The sequence below is a fragment of the Myotis daubentonii genome, chromosome X, assembly GCF_963259705.1.
Source record: "Myotis daubentonii chromosome X, mMyoDau2.1, whole genome shotgun sequence".
Lineage (NCBI taxonomy): Eukaryota > Metazoa > Chordata > Mammalia > Chiroptera > Vespertilionidae > Myotis > Myotis daubentonii.
The window spans coordinates 16,741,387-16,752,765 of record NC_081861.1 but is presented as its reverse complement, the minus strand read 5'-3'; positions in this window follow the sequence as shown (position 1 = coordinate 16,752,765).

Genomic DNA, 11,379 nt, shown 5'->3' with positions numbered 1-11,379 from the left:
CTGGCCGCCCAGGAGTGTCCGCGCAGGGAGCGGGACTCCGCTGCCTAAGACTGCCTGGTTTAGCAGCCCCTTAGAAGACCTGCAGAATCTAACTGTCCCTAGCTCATACACACACACCACACGCGTCCACACACTCCTCTATCACTTCCTTGCGCTCTCACACTCTCTCCCTCCCTACCTTCCTGCTGGTCACCATTTTCCCCCAACTCGAGAAAGATTCTATTGCACATAAAGCACTGACCAAAATGTACTCCAGTCACATCACTAGTTTCCTTACAAGACTCCTCTACAAATATTACAACACTGTAAAAATATAAATTTGCATCAATATTAAAATTATAGATCTATCAAGGGGAATTACTAGATACCCAAGGCTGTTCCAAGAGGCTTGTTTAACCCTAAGCTAATAACTCGCTAAGAGGATCAAGGAAGTCATGGTGTGAAACTGGATCTAAAAGTTTGGTGTTCAGTAGTAAAGATGATGAGAAGTCCAGCAAGCACAGGAAACTATGTGGCCAGAGGTAGGGGTCCTTCATAAAACCCACTTGATATATAGAAGGGAAAAATAACTTTCTGATTTTGGCTGAAGCAGAAAATCTGTGTAATAATAATAAATTTATGAGTTGCAAAGTCATATGTATGGATCTTCACAGCAACATTGAGAAGTTGGCATGATACAGGAATGATTTACAGATATAAAAACTGAGGCTTAGAAAGGTGTAGGACTTTTTTGGGTCACATTACAAGTAAGTGTTAGATTTGTGATTTTATTCAGGGCCACCTGATTCCAGAGCCTAAACACTTAAACACCCTTCCATATCATTCCTCTAGAGCAGCGGTTCTCAACCTGTGGGTCGCAACCCCTTTGGCGGTCGAACCACCCTTTCACAAGGACCGCCTAAGACCATCCTGCATATCAGATATTTACATTACGATTCATAATAGTATCAACATTACAGTTATGAAGTAGCAACGAAAATAATTGTATGGTTGTGTCACAACATGAGGAACTGTATTTAAAGGGCCAGAAGATTGAGAACCACTGCTTTAAAGCAATACTAGGTCAGAGAGCCTGAAAGGCACCAGATGGGGAAAGAGCTCTTCGATGGGCTCCTTCTTCAACCAAAACATACTAAATGTGTGTTTAATAAGTACATGATGGTACTAGTTGAAAATCTGTCTGAAAATCCTGAACAAATATCTTCCGTTGTTTTCTTTATTATTCAATAAAGATCTGGCAGTGTTTCTTCTTATTGTAGGACTACTGACTATTTTGCTTCTTTATCTTATTCTTTCCTGATTTCCCCTTTGTTCTCAAATTTAAGTTTTAGAAACAATGGGTTACATTTTAGTCCATAAATACTTTTGTTCCTTGTTCTGTAGCAAGGTAAAGAAAACAGAGAGAAGCTTCAAAATGACAATGGCATTTTCAAAATGACAAGAGAGCATTCATTCAGGAATCTGTGGTATAGTAAGTAAATTGAATGGAATGGCTCTCTTCAGGAGGAATAAGAAAATAAAAGGGGACCACTAAGTCTGAACTAAAAGGGGAGTCTGAATAACATCTGTAACAAGAAGCAGCCAGGCTTGTTTACGAACAGTTGAAAACTGGAGCTACAGAAGGCATGAGGCAGGGGTCCTCAAACTTTTTTTTTTTAATATATTTTATTGATTTTTTACAGAGAGGAAGGGAGAGAGATAGAGAGTCAGAAACATCGATGAGAGAGAAACATCGACCAGCTGCCTCCTGCACACCCCCTACTGGAGATGTGCCCGCAACCCAGGTACATGCCCTTGACCAGAATCGAACCCGGGACCTTTCAGTCTGCAGGCCGACGCTCTATCCACTGAGCCAAACCGGTTTCGGCAAACTTTTTAAACAGGGGGCCAGTTCACTGTCCCTCAGACCATTGGAGGGCCGGACTATAGTTTAAAAAAAAACCAAAAAAACTATGAACAAATTCCTATGCACACAGCAGCAGCAAAAACACCCGGCGGGCCGGATAAATGTTTTCGGCAGGCCACATGTGGCCCGTGGGCCATAGTTTGAGGACCCCTGGATGAGGCAATTATGGATGCAGAAATAGACCATACTAGATAGCACTTTCACTCACCTTAGGATCCTAAAGGAGAAAGTCTTTCAAAAAGAGCATTTTAATCAGTAAGTGTTAAGTAATTAAATGCCATCATTATCAGCTTTATACATTTGCAATTTACTGTATACTTATGAATGTTGAGATCTTTAGAGAAAAGGTTATGAAAGTCATATCAAAACTAACAAGGCATCAGGACTGCAACATAATTATGCAATTATATTGAAGTAGTAAAATTGTCCAGGTTGTAACATAAATTACAGCAATTCAAATAGAAATAAAAGGCTAGAACAGTTCATCCCTACATGCTAGCAAGACAACATACTGAGAAGTTCACTTTGTCAACAAGAGTGAGTTGTTTACTGCAAATGTATTTACCCTCATATACGTATTTCCTCTTTCCTAAATTATACCTGTTAACTGGTTTGAGGATCCAACCAACTATAAAGCCCTAAATGCTTACAGTTTTCCTGAAAAAAGAAAAACACTTTACTTCAACAAACTTTTGCTTCAGTCCTCTTGTTCATTAGTTACTAAGTCCTGCAAATTATTTTGAAGCAAAACAAAATAACATCATTATCCTTGTTTACTATATCTGTGATCCTTTCCATGACCCTAAACTAGCACCCATACCTTACACTTATTGGTGAGTGTATTGATATCCTATGGTCTTGCATCTTTCCCATTCTATACATTGCTGATCAAATGCATTCAACACTTATTGAGTGCCTGGTATGTGTCAAGCACTGTGCTAGGTATTTGGGATCCTTTAGTAATTAAAGGATTCTTGACCTTATGGAACTGATATTCTAGCAGTAGGAGATAGGCAATGAAAATATGGATAATAAATAATGTCATACTGTGTGTTGTACTGATGACAAGTGATAAGTACTATAGTTAAAACAAAAAGAAAAAGAGAAAGTACAGACAACATTCCCTAACTAGCATTTTTCATCATGCTATAAACCGACCCCCTCCATTTGTCTGCATTCAATGTTTTGTTTAAGTGGAAACTCTGGAGCCTGTCAGTGGCTTCTATTATTTGCTCCCCACTCAGGATTCTCCCACCACTTCTTTTCTATCTTTATCCTCTATCATTCCCCCCTCACAATTTTTGTTCTAACAAAACTAGTGTGGTTGCAATAAGGAGCTCACCACACCATCAATAATGATATCATATAAAATAAATGAGCATTTACTATTTACCAGACATTGTACTAAACTCTTTGCATGAGCTACCTCATTTCATCCTCACATCCTCATTGTACTCAGTGAGGTAAGTATTATCATTATCCTCAGTTTGCAGGTGAGTAAATTGAAGTACAGGGAATAACATGTTCAAAATCACACCGTTAAGTAAGTGCCTAGAGTGGTATTTGAACTCAGATCTAACACCCAAGCCAGTGCTCTTCATCAGTATGTGTTGGATTTTAATGATGAACTGAAATCACTGCACTAGGACAGGAGTTAGCAACCTTTTTCTGCAAATGGCAAGATAGTAAATATTTTAAGCTTTGCAAACCATTAAGTTGTCTAGGACAGTGGTCGGCAAACTGTGGCTCACGAGCCACACGCGGCTCTTTGGCCCCTTGAGTGTGGCTTTTCCACAAAATACCGACTTCTGCACATGGGCCATGAAGTTTCAATCGCACTGTACATGCGCATCCACATGTGGTATTTTATGGAAGAGCCACACTCAAGGGGGGTCAAAGAGCCACATGTGGCTCGCGAGCCGCAGTTTGCTGAACACTGGTCTAGGACAATGACTCAACTCTGCCACTGTAGCATGGAAAACAAGTATAGAAAATATGTAAACAAATGAGAATGACTGTGTGCCAATAAAACTGTATTTAAAAAAAGAGGCCATGAGCTGGATTTGGTGAATGGGCACATAGTTTGCCGAGCCCTCCACTAAACTGAACACATCTACTAGTCTGTGAGTTACATGAGGTTAAGTCTTATGCATCTTGGTAATTCTAGTGCAATGTACAATCCTTGAAAACTAAGTCATGGAGTCCACACAGTTTGTGAGTGATGGATCCAGGATGCTGATTTAAGCAGTTTGACTCTATAGCTTATATCCTTAACCAACATGCTAGCTTGCCTTTTAATTTTTAAATAATATCATACACATAAGTTCTTATAGGGTATTTGGCACATAGTAAGTCCTCAAAAATAATAGTTATCATCATATTTTATTAAAAAGCACTCAGATATAGAATAGTGAGTGCCATTTACAGCCAGTTTCAAAACAAAATGTATTTTTCACTTTATTGAAATATAATTAAATAAAATTGTATTTATTTACAGTGTACAATGTGATTTCTGTACGCACTGTAAAATGATTACTACTATCAAGTTTATTAACACATTCATCACCTTACATAGATTACCTTTTGTGTGTGAGGTGAGAATTCTTAAGGTCTACTCACGGCAAATTTTAAGTATATCCTATCTAATAAAAGAGAAACATGGTAATTAGCTGTACATCTGCTACCCTTCCCATTGGCTAATCAGGGCGATATGCAAATTAACTGCCAGCCAAGATGGCGGCCAGCAGCCAGGCAGCTTGAAGCTAACATGAGGCTTCCTTGCTTCAGTGACAGAGGACTCCAACGTTCCCCGCATGCCTTTCTGGCCTCTGAGATTGCAGTTTGAAACATTGTTACAAATATAGAAGCTAAACAAAACCCCAGAAACCTGCTTTCAGCCAGCCAGGATCTCAGAGCTGGAGTTGAAACAGTGTTTCGATTATAGAACCCAAACAAACCAGATACCTGCTTTCAGCAGCAGAGGCCTCAGAGCTGGAGCCAGAGCTAAACCTGGCCCAGAATAAAAAAGAACAAAGAAAAAAAGGAGCAGTTGGGAGCTTCAGTCACCCGCCAGCCTGAAAATAGCCCTCAGCCCCTCACCCAGACTGGTCAGGCACCCCAGTGGGAACCCCCACCCTGAAGGGTGTGTGACCAGCTGCAAACAGCCATCATTCCCTCATCCAGGCTGGCCAGGCCCCCAGTGGGGACCCCCACCCTGATCCAGGACACCCTTCAGGGCAAACCAGCTGGTCCCCACCCATGCACCAGGCCTCTATCCTATATAGTAAAAGGGTAATATGCCTCCCAGCACCGGGATCAGCGTGACAGGGGGCAGCGCCCAAAACCTCTGATCGCCCTGCGGCTCTGTGTGTGACAGGGGGCGGGGCCACAACCTCCCTATCCGCCCTGCTCTGTTCGTGACAGGGGAAGGTGCCCCAACCCCCTGATCAGCCCTGCTCTGTGCCTGATAAGGTGGAGCTCCCCAACCCCCGATCGCCCTGCGGCTCTGAGTGTGACAGTGGTGGCACCCCAACCCCCTGATTGGCCCTGCTCTGTGTGTGATGGGGTAGAGACATAACATCCCCATCGGCCCTGCCCTGAGTGTGACAGTGGCAGTGCCCCAACCCCCTGACCCGCCCTGCTCTGTGTGTGACAGGGGGTGGTGCCCCAACTCCCCTATCGGCCCTACTCTGTGAGTGACAGGGGGCAGCTCCTCAACCCCCTGATCGGCCCTGCTTTGTGTGTGACAGGGGGGAGCTCCCCAACCCCCTGATCAGCCCTTCTCTGTGTGTGACAGGGGGCAGTGCCCCAACCCCTTGATTGGCCCTGCTCTGTGCGTGACAGGGGGTGGCGCCGCAACCTCCCCATCAACCCTGCCTTGAGTGTGACAGGGGGCGGTGCCCCAACCCCCCAATCGGCCCTACCCTAAGCGTGACTGAGGGTGGCATCGCAACCTCCCTATCCGCCCTGCTCTGTGCATGACAGGGGGCGGCGCCCCAACTCCCCAATCGGCCCTGCTCTGAGCCCGACCAGGGCCTGCACCTAGGAATTGGGCCTGCCCTCTGCCACCCAGGAGCAGGCCTAAGCCAGCAGGTCATTATCTCCGGTGGGGTCCCAGACTGTGAGAGGGCACAGGCTGGGCTGACAGATCCCCCTCCCCCCCCCCCGAGTGCACAAATTTTTGTGCACCGGGCCTCCAATCCTATATAATAAAAGCCTAATATGCAAATTGTCCCCTCAACTGGGAGTTTGACCAGGGGTTTGACCAGGGGGCGGGGCCAGTGGCTGCGGCAGGTGGTGGGTTAAGGAAGGCCCTTCCCCCTGGCTGGTGCTGGCTGTAGAAAGTGGCCAGGGGAAGGGAGTCACCCCCAGCCAGCAGCCTATAGGAACCCTACCCATGCACTAATTCCATGCACTGGGCCTCTAATAATATAATATAATTAACTGTAGTTACAATGCTGTACAAAATCCCAGAACTTATTTTTAAAAAGATTTAATGCCTGATAGGATCAAATGAAATTCAGTTAGTGTTGATGCATGATACATTCATGAACAATTCACAAAAGATTAGGAGAATGTAATAGCAGAGTCCATCCATAACAGCACTTCAGAATGATTAACCTCATCCATAAATAACAAGTTTCTTGTGGGTGTACTCTAATGGGCATTAACCCAGGGTTAGGTCAAGGTCTTGTTATCTTAGAAAAAAAAAAAGAAGAACAAGACCCAGAAACCAGGCTAGGGCCTTCAAAAATTATCTCTGCCGCAAGATGGAGCATGAATGGTTATCAGGGTAAAGTGGCTCCTATATACTTTTGTGGTGCCTGGCTGCTACCTGATAAGCCATGGCCTGCCTGGATTATCAGCTTTGCCTTGAGTTCTCATCTTTTTGGGTGGGCACACAAACAGCATCTATATCACTTCAGTCTGCCACTTTTTCCTATAAAAATGCTGCCTGTCTTAGATCCACTATAAAATCTCTCCCCAGGGTTATCTTACCACTAATAAGCAGACATAATCAGGCTGCCTCTTACCTACTGAACTGTGCTGTCATCCACCTGCTACATTCAATTTTCAATACCAGCTTTGCAGGCCTCAGCTGAATTGTGAGAGATAACACCTCTGGAATGCAGCACTCCAGAATATTGCAAAAAGACATACATACATACATACATACATACATACATACATAGGTATAGGAATATATATTTTTTAATTGGCAGAGAAAAAGTATAATTTGCATGTGACATGGATCTGGAATCAGAGGACTTCCTCAGATGTGACTTTCTATTATCATAAAGTATCTACTCATGAGCCAAATCACTTTTCTTCAGACTCCCTGTAGAATAATATGTATATTCAAATACTGTTAAATTTTGTAGGTAAACAAATTGTTCTTTTTGTGATTAAGATCATAAAGTTGTCATTTCTGAATTATTTATTTTAGCCCAATTCCTAAGGGTTCATTGGAGGTTATGATGATTATATTCTTTTTTAAAATATATTTTTATTCATTTCAGAGAGGGAGAGGGAGAGAGAGATAGAAATACCAATGATAAGAGAGAATAATTGATTGGATGCCTCCTGCACGACTCACACTGGAGATTAAGCCAGCAATTTGGGCATGTGCCCTAACTGGGCATTGAACTGTGACCTCCCGGTTTATAGGTTGATGCTCAACTACTGAGCCATGCTGGCTGGGCATGATTGCATTCTTAATGTACATATTTTCTTAAGGATAAATCAGATACATAAAATAAAACAATGTATTCAAACTATGACTTTTTGAATTTAGTATGACACTTTTAGAACTCTAAAAACCAAAATATCTGAATCCTTTATGTTCAAAATTTTAATTTTCTAGTTTTTAGTAAAATGAAATGTTTCATGATAGATGATGATAATGATGATAGATAGATAGATAGATAGATAGATAGATGATAGATAGATTTAGGCACTGCTCAAGAGTATTTTAAATACTATTAGAGAAGAACAACACTTATGTAGAATCATTTCAGAACATGTGGTAAATGCCAAAATAGTGGATGATTCAAGGCACTAGAGAGAACAGACCAGGATGGGCTTGATGAAAGAGAAGCGATTAGGGAACTCTGCCTGGAGGAAGTGACACCTAATATGAGTATTGAAGGATGAGTATAAATTATCCAGGTGAATAACAACTTTCCAAACAGAAGAAATTCCACTGAGGAAAAGCTGGAAGGTTTGAATGAGTGCTTTGCTTATGAGAAAAAAAACAAGTAGCTCTGAACCACTATATGATAAAACTTGAGAAACCAAAAAAAAAAAAAAGAGAGAGAGAGAAGACAATATTGAAGGTGTACTACAAGTCCGGATCCATTTGTCTATGCACTCCTTTATTCATTGAACAAACTTTTGTTTATTTTTAAAATGTATTTTTATTTTTCAATTATAGTTGACATACATGTTCATTAAGCAAACTTTTAATTGCCTATCTCCTTTTTCACAGGAATGAATGTCATTGTGATGCTTAAAATTTAGTGGAGAAAATAATTAAAAACAGATAATTATCATACTGTTCAATTAGCATTTCCTACATATAGAAAATTTATCCCCAAACCTTAACATGTCAGGTTCCACTTCATTATCCTCAGTTCAAATATTACTTCCACCAGAGGTTTTCCTCAATCACCCCCTGCAAAGGAGTCACTTCACCCCACTTCCTATGCTTTCCTTTTTCATGTGTTCTTTTACTACTTAGCAAACTTTTAAAATGTTAGACCAATTATGTGAAATTGGTATTTTTATAGGTCAAGCTGGTTGAATATTAGCAATTTCTTGTGATTTAACCTAATATATATTTTTTCTGCAAAATACATTTTTATTTGTGTATTTATTGCCCTTTATCTCTTTGACAGCAAAGACTATATCTATTTTTCTCACCATTACATTCTCCTTGTGTAGCACAGAGCCAAGTAGAGTGTAAATATTCCAACAAATGTTAATTATTAATACTAATATTGTTATCATCATCAACATTATAGTTCTAAAAACATTTTTTTATCAATATGTGCTAAAATGGTAAAATTCAAATAATATGGGTGCACATAGGAGGGGACATCTAACTTAGAATTTTCTATGGTGGCTATAGGTTAAGAGAAAAATAATTATTTAAATTGAGGCCCTCAAAATGACTGGTAGTCAAGGCAAAGAAGAGAGTTATGGTAACATGTGTTCTAGGAGAAAATGTCAGCATGTGTAAAGGTTCCCAGATGAGGATGACTACAGCCTGCAATTCAAGGAACTGAGAGGCCTTTGTGGCTTGAATGAAGGGCATGAGAAGAGCAGGAGATAAAGTCAGAATGGTGGGCAGGAATCAAATGACCAATAATCTTCTAAGGTATTGTAAGGAGTTCAGGTTGTACTGTAAGGGAGGTAGAAAAACATTGAAGAGATTGAAGAGAAAAAGAGACATATTTAGGATAGTGCTGAAGCTCTGTGTATAAAATTAATAGGAAGGGCAAAAGGATAAACAAAGTGAGATGATTTACATGTCTAATGAATAATTCAGATAATATATTAGGAGAATCTAAATTAAAGAAAGGAGGAAACCAAGATGGTGGCATAGGTAAACACTGGGGATTGCTGCCTCACACAACCACCTCAAAAATACAACTAAAAGATGGAACGGACATCACCCAGAACCACAGGAAGGCTGGCTGAGTGGAAATTCTACAACTAGAAGGAAAGATAAAAGCATACCGAGACTCAGAGGAGGCGCAGTGCGGAAGTAAAATATTAAGTTGCGGAGGTGCGTGCGGAGCGGGCTGGCGGCTGAGGGCGCAATTGTCCTTTTCAATCGGGAGGGAGTCTCAGGCTCTGGGCTCCAGTTCCGGGCAAGTCTCTAGGGACCCAGACTCATATGGGAGAAGTGGGACTGTCTGGCATCTGTCAGAACTCGAGGGCAGCTTTCTCTCCGAGGGGCTTGCAGCGATTACCGGGACATTGAGAAGCAGAGCCTCTGAGGGCAAGACTGAGAGCAGCCATAACTGCTAGCCCCACTCTGTTGATCTACTGGGACCTGCCCCACCCAAGCCCTGCAGGGAGGCTTTTGCTGGATAGCCTCAGGCAAAGGCTAGATTAGCACCTCCCAACAGATCCAGGAGCCAGGAAGCCCAGAGGTCAGAGTGGGACCATCCAGTTTGCAGCTCCAATGAAACATATAGGACACACTCAGGGGGCAGACTCAGTGAGCACCAAAGCCCCATTGAAGCAAGTCTTGGCCCAGAGGGGTGTCTCCAGCACAGAAGTTCTCCCACTGCAGACACAGCTGATTCTCACAGCCAATTGGCCTGGAGGCCAATTCCTCCCAGTGATACCTACAACAATCAAGGCTTAACTACAACAAGACTGTGCACAAAGACCATAAGGGGGTGCACCAAGAGTGTCCTCCTCAGGTAATTGGGGAGGCTGAACCACTGGGCCCTAGAGGACACTTAGCACAGAAAACCACTGTATCAACACAGGGAAGCATAAAAAATGTGGAGACAAAGAAAAAGGACACAAATGACAGAAATGGAGGAAAGCAAACTACTGGATATAGAGTTCAAAACCACACTTTTAAGGTTTTTCAAGAACTTTCTAGAAGCTGCCGACAAACTTAATGAGAGCTACAATAAATCTAATGAGACCTTCGATGTTGTGATAAAGAACCAACTAGAAATTAAGCATACACTGACTGAAATAAAGAATATTATACAGACTCCCAACAGAAGACTAGAGGATTGCAAGAATTAAGTCAACGATTTGAAATATGAAGAAGCAAAAAACACCCAACCAGAAAAGCAAAATGAAAAAAGAATCCAAAAATACGAAGATAGTGTAAGGAGCCTCTGGGACAGCTTCAAGCACACCAACATCCAAATTATAGGGGTTCCAGAAGAAGAGAGAGAGCAAGATATTGAAAACCTATTTGAAGAAATAATGACAGAAAACTTCCCCTACCTGGTGAAAGAAATAGACTTGCAAGTCCAGGAAGCGCAGAGAACCCCAAACAAAAGGAATCCAAAGAGGACCACACCAAGACACATCATAATTAAAATGCCAAGAGCAAAAGACAAAGAGAGAATATTAAAAGCAGCAAGAGAAAGAAAGTCAGTTACCTACAAGGGAGTACCCATACGAATGTCAGCTGATTTCTCAACAGACACTTTGCAGGCCAGAAGGGAGTGGCAAGAAATATTCAAAGTGATGAATGCCAAGAACCTACAACCAAGATTACTTCATCCAGCAAAGCTATCATTCAGAATTGAAGGTCAGATAAAGAGCTTCACAGATAAGAAAAAGCTAGAGTTCATCACCACCAAACCAGTATTATATGAAATGCTGAAAGGTATTCTTTAAGAAGAGGAAGAAGAAGAAAAAGGTAAAGATACAAATTTTGAACAACAAATACACATCTATCAACAAGTGAATCTGAAAATCAAGTGAATAAT